The sequence below is a fragment of the Vigna umbellata genome, chromosome 4, assembly GCF_029865625.1.
Source record: "Vigna umbellata cultivar VRB3 chromosome 4, Vumbellata_1.0, whole genome shotgun sequence".
In the NCBI taxonomy this organism is placed as follows: Eukaryota; Viridiplantae; Streptophyta; class Magnoliopsida; order Fabales; family Fabaceae; genus Vigna; species Vigna umbellata.
The window spans coordinates 21969574-21984247 of NC_142168.1; positions in this window are offsets into that span (position 1 = coordinate 21969574).

Genomic DNA, 14674 nt, shown 5'->3' on the forward strand with positions numbered 1-14674 from the left:
TCATAAACATATATCATCACCACGTTAACATCACAACATTAACATCAACATATTAACATCACAACAATAACATCACAATATTAACATCACAACTCAATGGTCTACTTTCTCTACACTACCACAACACCTAATCGCCATAACCAATTCAATACGAGTCACACAACACCCTCTTTTCGTATCACACGACCAAATAGAACATCTTTCCCGCATTACCCAGATGAAGAGTCATTACTACTAAACCATCCTCTTCCCGCATCACACGGCCGAAAGAGTTATCACTACTGAATCATCATCTTCCCGCATCACACGGCCAAAGAGAATTTCTTTCCCGCATCACACGGCCGAAAGAGTCATCACCACTGAAACATCATCTTCCCGCATCACACGGCCGAAAGAGTCATCACCACTAAATCATCATCTTCCTGCATCACACGACCGAAGAGAATTTCTTTCCTGCATCACACGGCCGAAAGAGTCATCACCATTGAATCATCATCTTCCCGCATCACACAGCCCGAAGAGAATTTCTTTCCCGCATCACACGGCCGAAAGAGTCATCACCATTGAATCATCATCTTCCCGCATCACACGGCTGAAGAGAATTTCTTTCTCGCATCACACGACCGAAAGCGTCATCACCATCAACATCATCTTCCCGCATCACACGACCGAAGAGAAATTCTTTCTCGCGTCACACGACCAAAAGCGTCATCACTATCAACATCATCTTCCCGCATCACACGGCCGAGGATAATTTCTTTCTCGCAGCACACGATCGAAAGCGTCATCACTATCAACGTCATCTTCCCGCATCACACTCAATGCATATTCTTAATAACATACATTGGTCAACAATCACAATGAAAATAATACAATTCTTCTTACTAGCCTTTTTCTCTTTCAAAACAAGGTTTCAACGCTTTTATTCACGTAACCCTGCATGAGTTTGCACTAGTACAAAATGTGCTTTTAAACTCGCACAATAGACCTCGGTTTACACCAAACCGCTGTCTATTCAAACACGGTGGCAGTTTTGTAATTAACGAGACCTTATACGCCTCGGTTCAGACTAGACCGGTGCCATAAAGGCCTACCACTTCGGTTGTGAAAGCAACCGGTGCCTAATTAGTGGTTTCTGACACGGTTTCTGACGCGGTTAAGAGAAACCCGAGGTGGAAGGGGTATACTGCATCGGTTGGTAGGAAGGACCGAGGCGTATAAGCCTCTACTACCTCAGGCCCAATAAGGACCGAGGCATATAAGCCTCTTATTTCCCCAAATATTTTCCCCAAATTCAACGAAAACCTAGTCGCCTCCCTCGCTCTCGCCTCCCTCGCTCTCGCCTCCCTCCCCTCGGTGTCGCCCCCCTCGGTGTCGCCCCCCTCGCTGTCGCCCCCCTCGCTGTCGCCCCCCCTCGCTGTCGCCCCCCCTCGCTGTCGCCCCCCCTCGCTGTCGCCCCCCCTCGCTGTCGCCCCCCCTCGCTCTCGCCCCCCTCGCTCTCGCCCCCCTCGCTCTCGCCCCCCTCGCTGTCGCCCCCCCTCGCTCTCGCCCCCCTCGCTCTCGCCCCCCTCGCTCTCGCCCCCCTCGCTCTCGCCCCCCTCGCTCTCGCCCCCCTCGCTCTCGCCCCCCTCGCTCTCGCCCCCCTCGCTCTCGCCCCCCTCGCTCTCGCCCCCCTCGCTCTCGCCCCCCTCGCTCTCGCCCCCCTCGCTCTCGCCCCCCTCGCTCTCGCCCCCCTCGCTCTCGCCCCCCTCGCTCTCGCCCCCCTCGCTCTCGCCCCCCTCGCTCTCGCCCCCCTCGCTCTCGCCCCCCTCGCTCTCGCCCCCCTCGCTCTCGCCCCCCTCGGTCTCGCCTCAGATTAGGGTTTTTCTGATGTTGATGGTGGTGGTGCGAATCTAAGATTAGGGTCAGATTGGGGTCAAATTAGGGTCAGATTAGGGTTTTTCGAATCTGAGATTTTGTTTTACTTGCTTTCTTTAGGTAAATGTGTTAATTTGCCAGTGTTAATTTGCCTGAGGCACCAAAATTAAATTCCTATGTTAATTTGCCATCATTTTCAAAGCAGGCTAATGTGCTCAGATATGCAACCAGTTCATAACGAAAATCATAATGAAAAAAAAAATAAAAAAAAAGACCCTACTGCCTCGGTTCATCCTCCAACCGAGACAGTAGAAGGAGAAGAACAATCTCAGTTCTAATAACCGAGGCCGAATCATACCATTTTTTGTCTCGTTCCAGAATCGAGGCATAAAGTTTACCACTTTTTACCTCGTCTGAATATGCCTCGGTTCAGGAACCGGTGCCTATCAACAAAAATAACCGGTGCCATTTCCAATTACACCCTCGTCTCCACTTACGTAACACACAAACATATCTAGATGTATATGTATTTTTTTATACTATCACTCCCTCAAGTGGGCCCCACACCAATCTATCCACTTTTTAATACACTTTACGTAACCTTCTTCTTTTCTCTACCCAGAAACTAAACACACCTATTCATTGTCCATTCTTTGTACCACTAAATATTCGTGACACACTCACTGGTTCTCAGACCACCATACACAAGAGAGGTAACAACTATCTACATAATATTCATCAATCCACAAAACTGAAAGTCAACAGTGAGCATGAAAAACCAACATGCCTTATACGAAATAAGAACACTCATCCGCAAACCACGAAACATATATATATAATCTAAACAAACACCCAAACAACGTACAACGTCATCTCCTTAGCCCAAACCGAAACCCTACACCGAGGCACTAGGTGTATCTCACGCAACATATCCTTATATAAATCAGAACGCACAATTCTCATGATATATATACGAACGGAACAAAAACAATGCAAAAATAAAGACCCAGAATATCACCCAACACTATTCACACATGATAGTTCCTAGTCACTCCCCTTACCTCTTAGTCCAGCACGTTGCTAAGGCTTCTATGCATTCCAAATCCGCTCGAGAGAACTCCTCCACGTACAGATCTAGGATAGAGCAATGAATACCATGGTTGTCTTATCAACACTCGCGATTGTTGTGTAAGGGCAGAGGTTCTCTCATTCCTTTCCCTCACGCTCACCGGTCAAGTTCTGGTGTAGGAAGCCAGGACTTTCTCTCTCGAACACTGCTTTGATTTGAAACTAGAGGATATCTATTAGGGTTGTTTCCTAATTCTCCTGACTGCCGTGTCCTTTCTCATATTTTTAACCTAATATATCTCTCAACTAACCCTAATCTCCAACGGCCCACAATCTCTCTTTTCACTCTAAATTTTTTCTGTTATAATCCCCCTTTTTCTTCGAATAAACAACAAGAAATATACCTAACCGATCCTCTGGCTAGTGATGGTTTTTATTTTCTCCCTTCCTGCTCAACACGTAAATCATGCAGAATAATAAGGTCCAAGCGCCTTTCTCTCACCTAACTTACAAAGCTTGTAACGAGGCCAAAACTAATTCCTCACATCCATGTAAAAACAAAAGTAAAAGATCAAATCCTATTAGCTAATAAAGTCTTCCCGGGCCCAATTATCTATTTCCTTCTTTCTTTCTAAAGTTAAAACAAACAGTTCAAAAGGGAATTCACCCCCAAACATGTTGCGTGCAATGTAGATAATAAATACCAAGCTTCCACTTTCAAATAAAAATATAACCTTTCTTTAACTTATTTCGAAAATTAAATAAAAATAATTATTAATTAATTTTTCACACATTGCCTTAACTATTATCATAAAAAATCATACAATGATTAAACATTAATATTATAAAATATAAAATAAAAATAAGATATTTTTATTTTATCCACGTCTTACACAGTAGAGTGTTTTTTTATTTTATATTTTTGCTTTTTCGTTGACTTTTTGCCTCGGTTGTGGCCTTAACCGATGTCATTGCACTAGCGCAGTTAGGGAAAACGACAACGATTATTTTTGCCAATAGGTCACGGTTCTTGAACCGAGGCATATTCAAGCGAGGCAAAAACTAGTCTTTTTGCCTCGAGTCTGAACCGAGGCATAAAAGGGTAGGATTTTGCCTTGGTTTAGCCTTAACCAAAGCAGTAAACGTTTTATTTTTTTTTCGCATGACTTTATGCCTCGGTTCCCACTGAACCAAGCCAATATATCCCCCTCTACTGCCTTGGTTGTGGCCTTAATCGAGGTAGTAAAGTCCTCTTTTGTTTTTTTTTTTCATCCGCCAGCCTTTCTGCTTTGGTTGTGACCTTAATCGAGGCCATAGGGGGCTTTTTTGCCTCGATTATGGTCTTAATCGAGACAAATTCCCCTGTTTTTTCTAAAATTAGGTCTGTTTCTGCTACATTCCCAACTACAAAAACAAACCTGCATATAATTTTATATCCAAAACAGTCCAGAATAATCCAAAAACGTATATTTTGAATGAAAATTATATTAAAATATAAATACATTCAATGTAATCATAAATCAACTTCTTAGAAGCATAAATCAATTCAATGCAATCATAAATCAACTTTGAAGCATAAATCAATTCAATGCAATCATAAATCAACTTTGAAGCATAAATCAATGCAATGTACAAAGTTAAACTAATAATAATGTACAAAAGCATAAAACAACTTAGAAATCTAAACTTAGAACTTACTATATCCTAATATCTACTACATACTATTATATAATTGAATTACATATTTAGCCAGTGTTTTCCTCTTGAGTTGAAGTGACTTCTCTGGAATTGGAGCAGTCTTATTGAATCTTTGAATAAAACACAATGATTTCAATTAGTGTATATGAAATCTAAACTATAGAGAAAATAAAATTCAAACCTAAATATTACCGTTTGTCATCCACTGGTGTAATGTGCACGAATAATAGTCATCATCCAAAACATGACATAGTAACAACATTCATATGACCCCGTTTGTCTATTAGACTACAATATATCATCATAATTATAAAATGTTAATTAACATCATTGGAATGGAACCAAATGTAACAAAGTATGGACTAAAATACCAAACCTTAAGGGCAACTCATGCAACCTTTTTAGCTGTAGCAGTAGATCTCCCAGATAACATCATATGTGTTGCAAGGGAACTATTAAAAAAAATTGCTTTAGCATACATTTATATAACAAAGAAAGTTGAAACATTGATGTTCTTACCAATCTATTACATGTCTAAGAGGGCTGGGAGGAGACTTGTGCAATGAACAAAACCAGACAGTAGTATTCTCCGGTATGGAGATCACAAGTAGCTGCCAATGACACCTGAAATTAGTAATAACTTAATTGTCATATACCAAAATTAATAAATGAAACTTTAAAGTTAACAAACTTCACTTTGTTACCAATGAAGAGTATTGGTAAATTTGAAGATAAATAATTTTGATGATGCTGAAAGATGTACATTGTTATAGTTGTTTTAAAAGCAATTTGTAGATAATAAATGTATTAGGAAAAGCCTTAAACATGTAATACTTAGAAAAATTTGTATTTCTAGAACTGCTACGCATTTAATCGATTATTAGAAGCTATAATCGATTATCCTGAGCCCTTCTGAAAAACCTCGTTACTATGGAATAATCGATTATTACTCCAAATAATCGATTATCACAGTTCTGATGAGAACTGCCAAACTCTCTGGAATAATCGATTATTCCTCAGGATAATCGATTATCACTTTTTTGAAAACCCTGTAACGGACTCGAATAATCGATTAGCACTAACAATAATCGATTATTTGCGACAGTTATAATTCATCTTTGCGAACTTAGACCAGTGGGCTATATAGGTGAGTTCCAAAACTCTTAGAAAGACTACTAAGCTTGTGAGAATACAGTGTGATCTGAGGAAGTTCCATAAGCTAGTTCATTGCACTGTCAAGTCTCGTGAAAAGGAGAAGCTCTCGCTTTGTGGGTCAAAGGTCAGAGCGATTCTCTTCGAGTTGGCAACGCTACTGTTCTTCTGGTTCGTTGGTCGAAGGAAGAACTGTTCTGCACTGTTCTGGAGTCGAAGGAAAGTGTAGATTGCTTGCTTCCATTTCGTTGGTCGAACGTTTTATAGTTCTGTTTTTTTATTCACTCTCAATTGTATTTTGTTGAAACTGATTTTAGTGAAATCGTTATCACTTTTTATAGTGATTAACAACTGGACGTAGATTCTTTTGAATCGAACCAGGATAAAAATCCAGTGTGTCAACTTTTCTATTCCTTACACTCGTTACTGTTTTACGCACATCAAGTGTTTGTTAAATTTTCTCTAAGAAAATTGATTTTCTAAAACGGACCATCATAACTTGATTTGTGACCGTAACACGCTTTCCGAGTATTTTATTCCGTTGTGCGACTCTATAATGGTACCGATTGTTCTGACACACTTACCCAAGTATATAAGGGAGAAAATATATCTCCTTCCCTATTCCAAAGCAGGTATTGATGTATGTTTGGATATCATCAAATTTATTTCTTTCATGAGTCACAGAGGAGTCAATGAACCTATATACATTGTTGAACCCCTTCTTGTTACTAACATCAAACATATGCCTAAAATGAAGAAATAATCTGTATAAGTAACTTAATAAAAAAGAATTACATAAAAAAAGTCTCATAAACATATATCACACACAGCTGAATGAGTGTAATATTAATTTCTTCTCTCCCCGACGCAAGCTCCCTAACATCTTGCTAATGCAAGTATAATGGGATCTGAGCTTCTCTTCCAAATGTAGTAGAATCCCAATGTACAGTCAACGATGCATTTGAAATGATTTCAGAAAGCTCATCTAACGCACCAAGAGGGTTGTCCTCAGATAAATGAGTCTTCTTCGATGTAGGTCTTCCTTCTTGACCTATCTGCTGTTACAAGAAAAAATGGTTATGTTATGACGTCAATTAGAAGTATATATTAAAATTGAGAAGTATATAGTACGAGTGTTTACCGGGGGATCAGATACATCACCAACCAAATGTCTAGGCCAAGGGACGAAGGACTTAAATGTCTCTTCTATAGTGAAGAACTCATATGTAGGCACAGGAAGAATGACATTTGGTACGACAACTTCATCCATCGTGACCCTGACCTCATCTTCTAGTAGTTGTACACCATGCACTACAGTGGCTATCTCATAGACTGTGCCACGAGCCACTAGCATGGTCCTGGTATTAGAGAGAATATATAACTGACATGGACGAGTGTCATCCATGTCATCCCCTGGGGCACCAGCAGCTGAGTAACTTCCTTTACCGCTTCTACCTGTTAAATTAAATGTTAGGTTATACAAAAAGTAAATTAATAAACAAAAATGATTAAGTTTACCTGTAGGGGGCACAACATGTTCCGCTACAGGAGATGGCGGAGGACGATTGCCATAATCCTCATAACGCTATTGGGACCGACGCGCAATCATTTCAGCAACTTCATCATACAACTCGACCTGAATCTTCTTTGTGATCTCCTACTTCATATCTTTTCTTATTTCCTCCTTCATCTTTTCATATGAATATGGATGCGAGGAAGACCCAAAACTGTCGTATGTCTATGCCAGTCCCAGTAGTCGCACCCTTCCTGGGTGCTCAGGTCGTCCAATAGTTGTGATAAGAATATCCTGATGACCTTCTTGTGTGAATTGACCTTGGAAGCTCTGCTTAACCAAGGAGTCCTGTACAATAACAAAACTTCAAAATAATTTGGAAGATCTATGTAATATATATAACAAAAATGTTGTAAAAATATGAGAAATGACATCTTACAATTCTTTCAGATATATCTCTAGTAGAGTCGGAAGTGTAGGAGCCCGATGGTTTTACTAACTTCCACTTCTCGTGCTGACATGGTGGTGAAGGAGGAGGAGGAGAGTCACCACCCTTAGAAAGTGGAAGTCTATTATCCGACTTCTGCTTGATTATTTTCTCCTCAAGCTTCCTATATCCACCACGAGACAATAGGTGTGGTTTTTTATTTTGAGCACTTATTCCTTGTGCTTTTGACCTTTTTTCCTGTGACAAAATGAAACAATTGTCATAAAAAAGAATTATGAATGATGAATTGAATGATTTTACCTACACTTACCTGCCATGTCTCGAATGAACGAAGCTCTACAAACCGACGCCATGTTTCTTAGTCAATTGCTGAATATTTGGAACATGGAGTTTCATTACGTTTTGGTCCAAATATATATCTAGACGTCAATTTTTTCTTAAACCCTCGAAATGTTTCTCCAATTACAGATAAACACCTATTCCTTAAGCTTTCTACATTTGGCATATCAAATATCATTTGCAACAAAGAAAGTAATAAACTTATATCAATACAAATTTATCAATATAATGAATCTAGAATTTGGAGCACTATTGTTTAACTTACCAATAGATTTTGCCAGATGAGATTCTGATCAGCCTCAAATACATGGTCAAAGGATGGAAGAAGTATAGAGATATGATCACGTCCTAGTACTCTAAGGTAAGACCTAAATACATTTGCATTTGGGCTAGATGCAACTCCAATGACCACGTCAATAATGACAGGTGTCGTCTCACCTGTATTTCTTCTAAATATAAGCTGTCGTAACTCGTCGCTCCTCTCGTCTGTTTAGAAGTGGTGGGGTCTTCATCCCTTGACGAATAAGGTGACTCAGCCACATATTTGTCACAATAAATAAGATGAAAGATTAATAAAACACTTATAAAATAACATATATTATTTAACAAAAGCCATAAATATTTACACAAACATGAAATTCATACATAATCATATGGATTGGTCATATGTATATTCCCTCATTGTGATCTTCCCGAATTGCTTGTATATCATCAATTAAAGGGTCGTCATCCAAATTTATTGTCTTTTTAAAGGAATGGTTGTCAGCAATATGAAGATTACTTAGATTCTATTATTTATCTTCAATTTGTCTTTTTCCTTGAAGAGCAACATACCAATGGTCAAACGCAGGATCTTTGTACAGAATGTGCAATTATTAATTTCGTAGCCTGTATAACATACAACATCAAACTTCAAACCATTTTCTAGCCACAACAAAGTCTCAGAAGACTGTGATTCTTTCAAAACATCATATTTGAACCATAACAAGAATGTTTTGTTATGCTCCATCAACTGCCATTTCTCTCATTGTCTTGGACACTTGTCCTTTACAATGACTTTGTGTACTTCTAAAAATGGGATCACTTTCATTTGTGTTGTTTAATATGTACAGATATGCTTGCATCAATTCTTCACGACTTTTCGTCACCACATTCACACCTTAGATGCTTTTACTTGTAGAATATTTATTCAACCATGATGTCCGAGGGACTCCTATCAGATTTTCTTTAGTCATATATATAATCAAACTCGATACTTTCTTCAACAATATATCTTTCAACCATTGAACCTTCTGGACGATATTGATTTTTGACGCACCCTTTCAAAATCTTCATATAACGCTCAATAGGGTAAATCCATCTTAAGTATACTAGTCCACAGAACTTTATTTCCCTGACCAAAGGAACAAGTAAATGCACCATGATGTCGAAAAAGGATGGAGGGAAAAACATTTCTAGCTGACACAAGATGATGATAATTTCGCTTTGAAGTTCATCTAACTTTGTAGGATCGATGAATTTACTACAAATTGATGAGAAAAATGAGCACAATCGAGTTATGGTCTGCCTAAATTTTTTCGGAAAAATTCCACAAATTGCCACCGGTAACAATTGTTGCATTAAGACGTGTCAATCGTGAGACTTAAGTCCAAGAAGCTTTAAGTCCTGCATTGACACTAAGCTCTTGCTATTTGAAGAGTATCCTTGTGGTACCTTGATACTCTTTAAACAAAGACAAAAACTTATCTTCTCTTGTCTGGACATTGTGTAACATGCAAGGGGCAAATAAGTACGTTTACCAATCTCTCTTGGTGCCAACTCTTCTCGAATCTTCATGCCAACCAAATTGAAACGCGCATTCACTCCATCTTTTGTTTTTCCCTGCATATTTAGTAGTGTACCAATCAAGCTATCACAAACATTATTCTCTACATGCATGACATTTATGCAATGTCTAACATCTAACTTTGACCAATATGGAAGATCAAAGAATATTGATTTCTTCTTCCAAGGGGTCGTTACAGAAGACTTCTTGGACGTTTTCCAAAATACATGATGTACTCTATTAAATTTTTCAAGAACTTCAAGTGCAGTAACTGGAATGGCTACATTGTCTTTCTCTTGTTCTCCATTGAATGCTTTCTTTAACCTTCGACATTAATGATTAGATTGTAAAAATCGCCAATGACGCATATACACTGTCTTCCTTCCATGTTTGAATTAATGAGTTGCAGTGTTTTCTTCACATATAGGACAGACTTTATGACCCTTCACACTGTATCCTGACAAATTACCGTAAGTTGGGAAGTCATTAATGGTGCAAAATAACATATCATGCATCATGAAAGTTTCTAAAGCAAATGCATTAAATATTTCAACCTCATCAACCCACAACAACTTCAAGTCATCAACTAGTGGCCTGTGATAAACATCTATGTCATTTCCAGGCTGCTTTGGACCAGATATCAACATTTAAAACATCATGTACTTTCTTTTCATGCACAATACAGGATATAATTGTAAATTATCAGTATAACAGGCCAACAGCTGTGATTGGTACTTAAATTACTAAATGGGTTCATTCCATCAGTAGCTAAGCCAAACCTAAGATTTGTACACTCTTGACCAAATTGGGGGAATTCTTGATCAATATTTTTCCATTGCTTTGAATCAGCTGGATCAATATTCTCTCATCTGCATGTCATCTTAGGTTTTTAGCGTCTTTCGGATTCGTGAACAAACGCTTAAGTTTGGCCGCGAGTGGAAGGTACCAAACTACTTTCAAAGCAGAACTATTCTTTTCTGTGTGACCACTACCTTCACCGTTGTTTTTTGCCTTGTATCATGATAACCCACATTTTGGACACTTTGTCAAAACATCATACTCATTCATATACAATATGCAGTCATTCGGACATGCATGTATCAGTTTATACTTTATACCCATCGAACAAAGAATTTATTTTGCATCATAATTACGAGTGGGTAATGTATTTCCATCTGATAGTAATTCATTCAACAACGACAACAATTTTGTAAAACTCTTATCAGCCATCCATTGCTCGCCTTTAAATTCATGACCCTTAACACCGCTGACAACCGTGTGAACTTAGTTGAACCGACATACACAAGAGTCTTCGCATCAGTGGACATCGTTTCATACACATGCGCTTGGGCAAAAGCTTTTGCGCCAACATTGCTGATCATGTCCTTTAAGTTTTCTTCTTCCGGTCGATCTTCCATATCCATGGTGGAATCATATACATTTTTAGTTGGAGAGATAGGTGGAAAGTTTGTTGCCTCGTCGTGCCATATCCATGTTGCATAACTTCGTATGAAACCATCACAGATAAGATGTTCCCTAATATCGATTGCATTCAACTTCCTCCCATTCAAACAGTTGACACAAGGACATCTAAACTTGACTTCATCATCACCACTTATACTCGCATTACGTTGTGCAAACTGTATAAATTCTTCTAGCCCTCTCTCGTGCTTAGTGCTGATGTGTGGTAGATTAATCCACCCTCGATCCGTATGCATATTTACTGAAATTATTTACATAATTTCAATAATCTTGAATGATCACTTTGATCATTGTTGTATTCAAGGTTTGACCCTATCCCATTCAAGAAGATTTACTTTTTTTAGTTTATTAAACATATAAATTTTAAACAACGTATCTAAAATTTCACGAAATTTTACCAGCAGTTCGCATTGGTGTTCAGGTTACATGAAATGAAACTGATTATAAATCACAATCAAATATGCACCCGAAGATCAATACAAAACACAACTGCAAATTTTCATGAAACTTAAGACTTTCTATATTAAAATTTATATGTATTGATAAACTATGAAAAAGGTATTACTCTTCTTAAACTGTGCAATCGAACAATTCAAGATTCAATACTTGTAAATTATTATTACCATCTCCCCTCTATTCATTTGTAAAACGTACATTTGTTCAAAAAAATCTGGAGATAATAAATAATTTTTGTATTGAATCTCAAACGGGAAACTAAGACTAATTTACAACACCAATATATATTCAAGCAAAAAGAAATTACATATGCAACATGCAATATATTCAAGCAAACAATATATTCAAGCAAATAATTACATAGGCAACATATACCATATGTTGAAGCAAACAATATATTCAAGCAAACAAATAATTACCTGGGAGCGTGAAAGTCAATCAATAATGGAGAATGTGAGCGTTTTAGAAGCTATAAAATCTCACAAAAATACAATATCTGGAAAAAACATAAACAAATTAATGAATGACATTAAAACTGATTCTAGAATATGTTTGTAATACTAAAATGCATCACACATGTTCCTTTGTTGGTTTAATAATAACAACAACTACAATTATACTAAGTTCATTATTTTGGCTTCATTCCAACACCTAACTTAATTCTCCTAGTCAATGACCAAACATAACACAATTCCAAATTTAACTTCCATGACATAAAACTTATTCATTCTCGTTTTAAATGTTCTTTGGAGTTCAAACTTCTAATAATTATATCAATCATGATATATTTTACTTCATACTCCAACAATAAAACATAATTACCACTTTCATTTACAGTGAAATATTAACATAGAAACCTCAACTTATCTCTAACCAACCCAAACACCAATTTTCAAACAAACACGTAATCAATCCACCTAACTAATTCTCAATCATACAAACACATAAAATTCTTCAGATTATAACAAAATGACACAAAATCAAGATGAATACCAATCAGAATTACCAATTTCGCAGCAGGGAGCGGCGACAGCGGGGATAGACTGCGGCGGTAATGTGTGGAGGCAGTAGGGAGCGCAGCAGCAATGAGGAGGGAGCGCGATTGTAATAGTGTGAAGGCATCACGCTGGCGACGATGCGGAGGGAGCGTGGTGGCGAGGCAGCGACGTAATTGCGGGAGAAGATCGGCGACGAGGCAACGCGAGGAGACCGGCGATGAGGTAGTGCAAGGCAATGCGAGGCTTCTTCTTGCTCGAGAACACCGACGACGTGGTGGCGACGGAGACGACACTGATTCGAGGGGTTGGAGAACAATAATAAGAGGGAGAGTTTGCGCAAGAAGAAGAGGAACAATGATGAAAGGTTACTTTTGAATATAACAAGTTATAGTGCCTCGGTTCCAAACTTAACCGAGGTCATATAGCCATACTACCTCGGTTATTAAGGTTAACCGATGCCGAAACTATCTGAAAATAATTAAAAATGAAAAATATAATGCAATTTTGAAAATATATTGACTCGGTTGGGGCCTAACCAATGTGATAAAGCCATATTGACTCGATTCTTTGAAAGTCGATGAAATAGCATGCACCAGAGCGTCCCTGCAATTGGAATGTCAATCTGAGAAGTTTCGGATTTGTAAAGGAGCAGAGTGTACGTGTCAAAGTTTACACCTCGGTTCTGATTTTGTAACCAAGGCAATATATGATTTTCGTAATGTTTGTCAGCGTATCTCAAAGGTAGCAGGGTGATTTGGCAATAATTTATGCCTCGGTTTCTTATGTAACCGAGGTAGTAAACCTTTTGCGCTTTGGTTCTTTTTGAACCGAGGCATAAAACTTCCCTAAAACTACGAAAATGACACTGTGCTATTATATGCTTCAGTTTCAGTAAAGTCGAGGTGTATATAGCGCATTAAAGAAGAATTTTTTTAATAGTGTGTCTTTGTCTATCTATCCCCTAACATGGACGCTCCTTCCTTTCTAGACTTCACCGTCTTGGTCTCTTCTCCTACTTCTCACTCTTAATGCTAGGGTGGTAGGTCTTGCGTTCGGCTGCCTGTGAACTGCTCACCAAACATGTTTCTTATGTTAGAAAAGTTCTCCATCGAGTTTAATGGTAAGGAGTTAAGCCACTCCAAGGCTTCTCCCACTAGGGACAAGGAGAAAGTTCTACAACATATGGCATTATTGGTCGTATAGAATGCCATCTGATTAAGGAACATTTTGAGATGTTCCTCCAGATCAGTCGACCCGTCATACATATTGAAGTTGGGTGGAACGAACTTGTTAAAAAAGGAGTGCTTAGTTTCTCACACCAAGAGGGGGGTGAATTGGTGATGCAAAAAAATGTTTGCTTTCAAAATCTTTTTCGCAAAGTAGGATGTCTTTGGACTTTTCTTGAAATGCAAGTAAATTTGTATGTAATGAAACAATACGCTTAATCGAATGCAATAACAGGTTAATCGACTATATGCATAGATAGGGAAGAGAGAATTCAAACACTGCTTTTTATACTAGTTTGGCCAAGCCTACATCCAATGTCCTTCCAATGAACCTGAGTTGGAAGTCAATGCACTATAAAGATTTGAGTTTTTACACCAAGGTTTTTACAGTGACGTCACGTCAAAATGTAAAACACCTCTCTAACTCACTAATATAAATATAGGCAGTACAACAAACAAGACACATAGCAAGAACACCCTCTTCTGCTGTCAAACCCTTTGAGACACTCTTAAAGTCAAGAACACAATTCTTCTTCCTGTAATCACCATAGGGAATACCAGCCAATCTTCATGATTACAGAGTTCCTAATCAAGCAAAATACACCTCGTTGT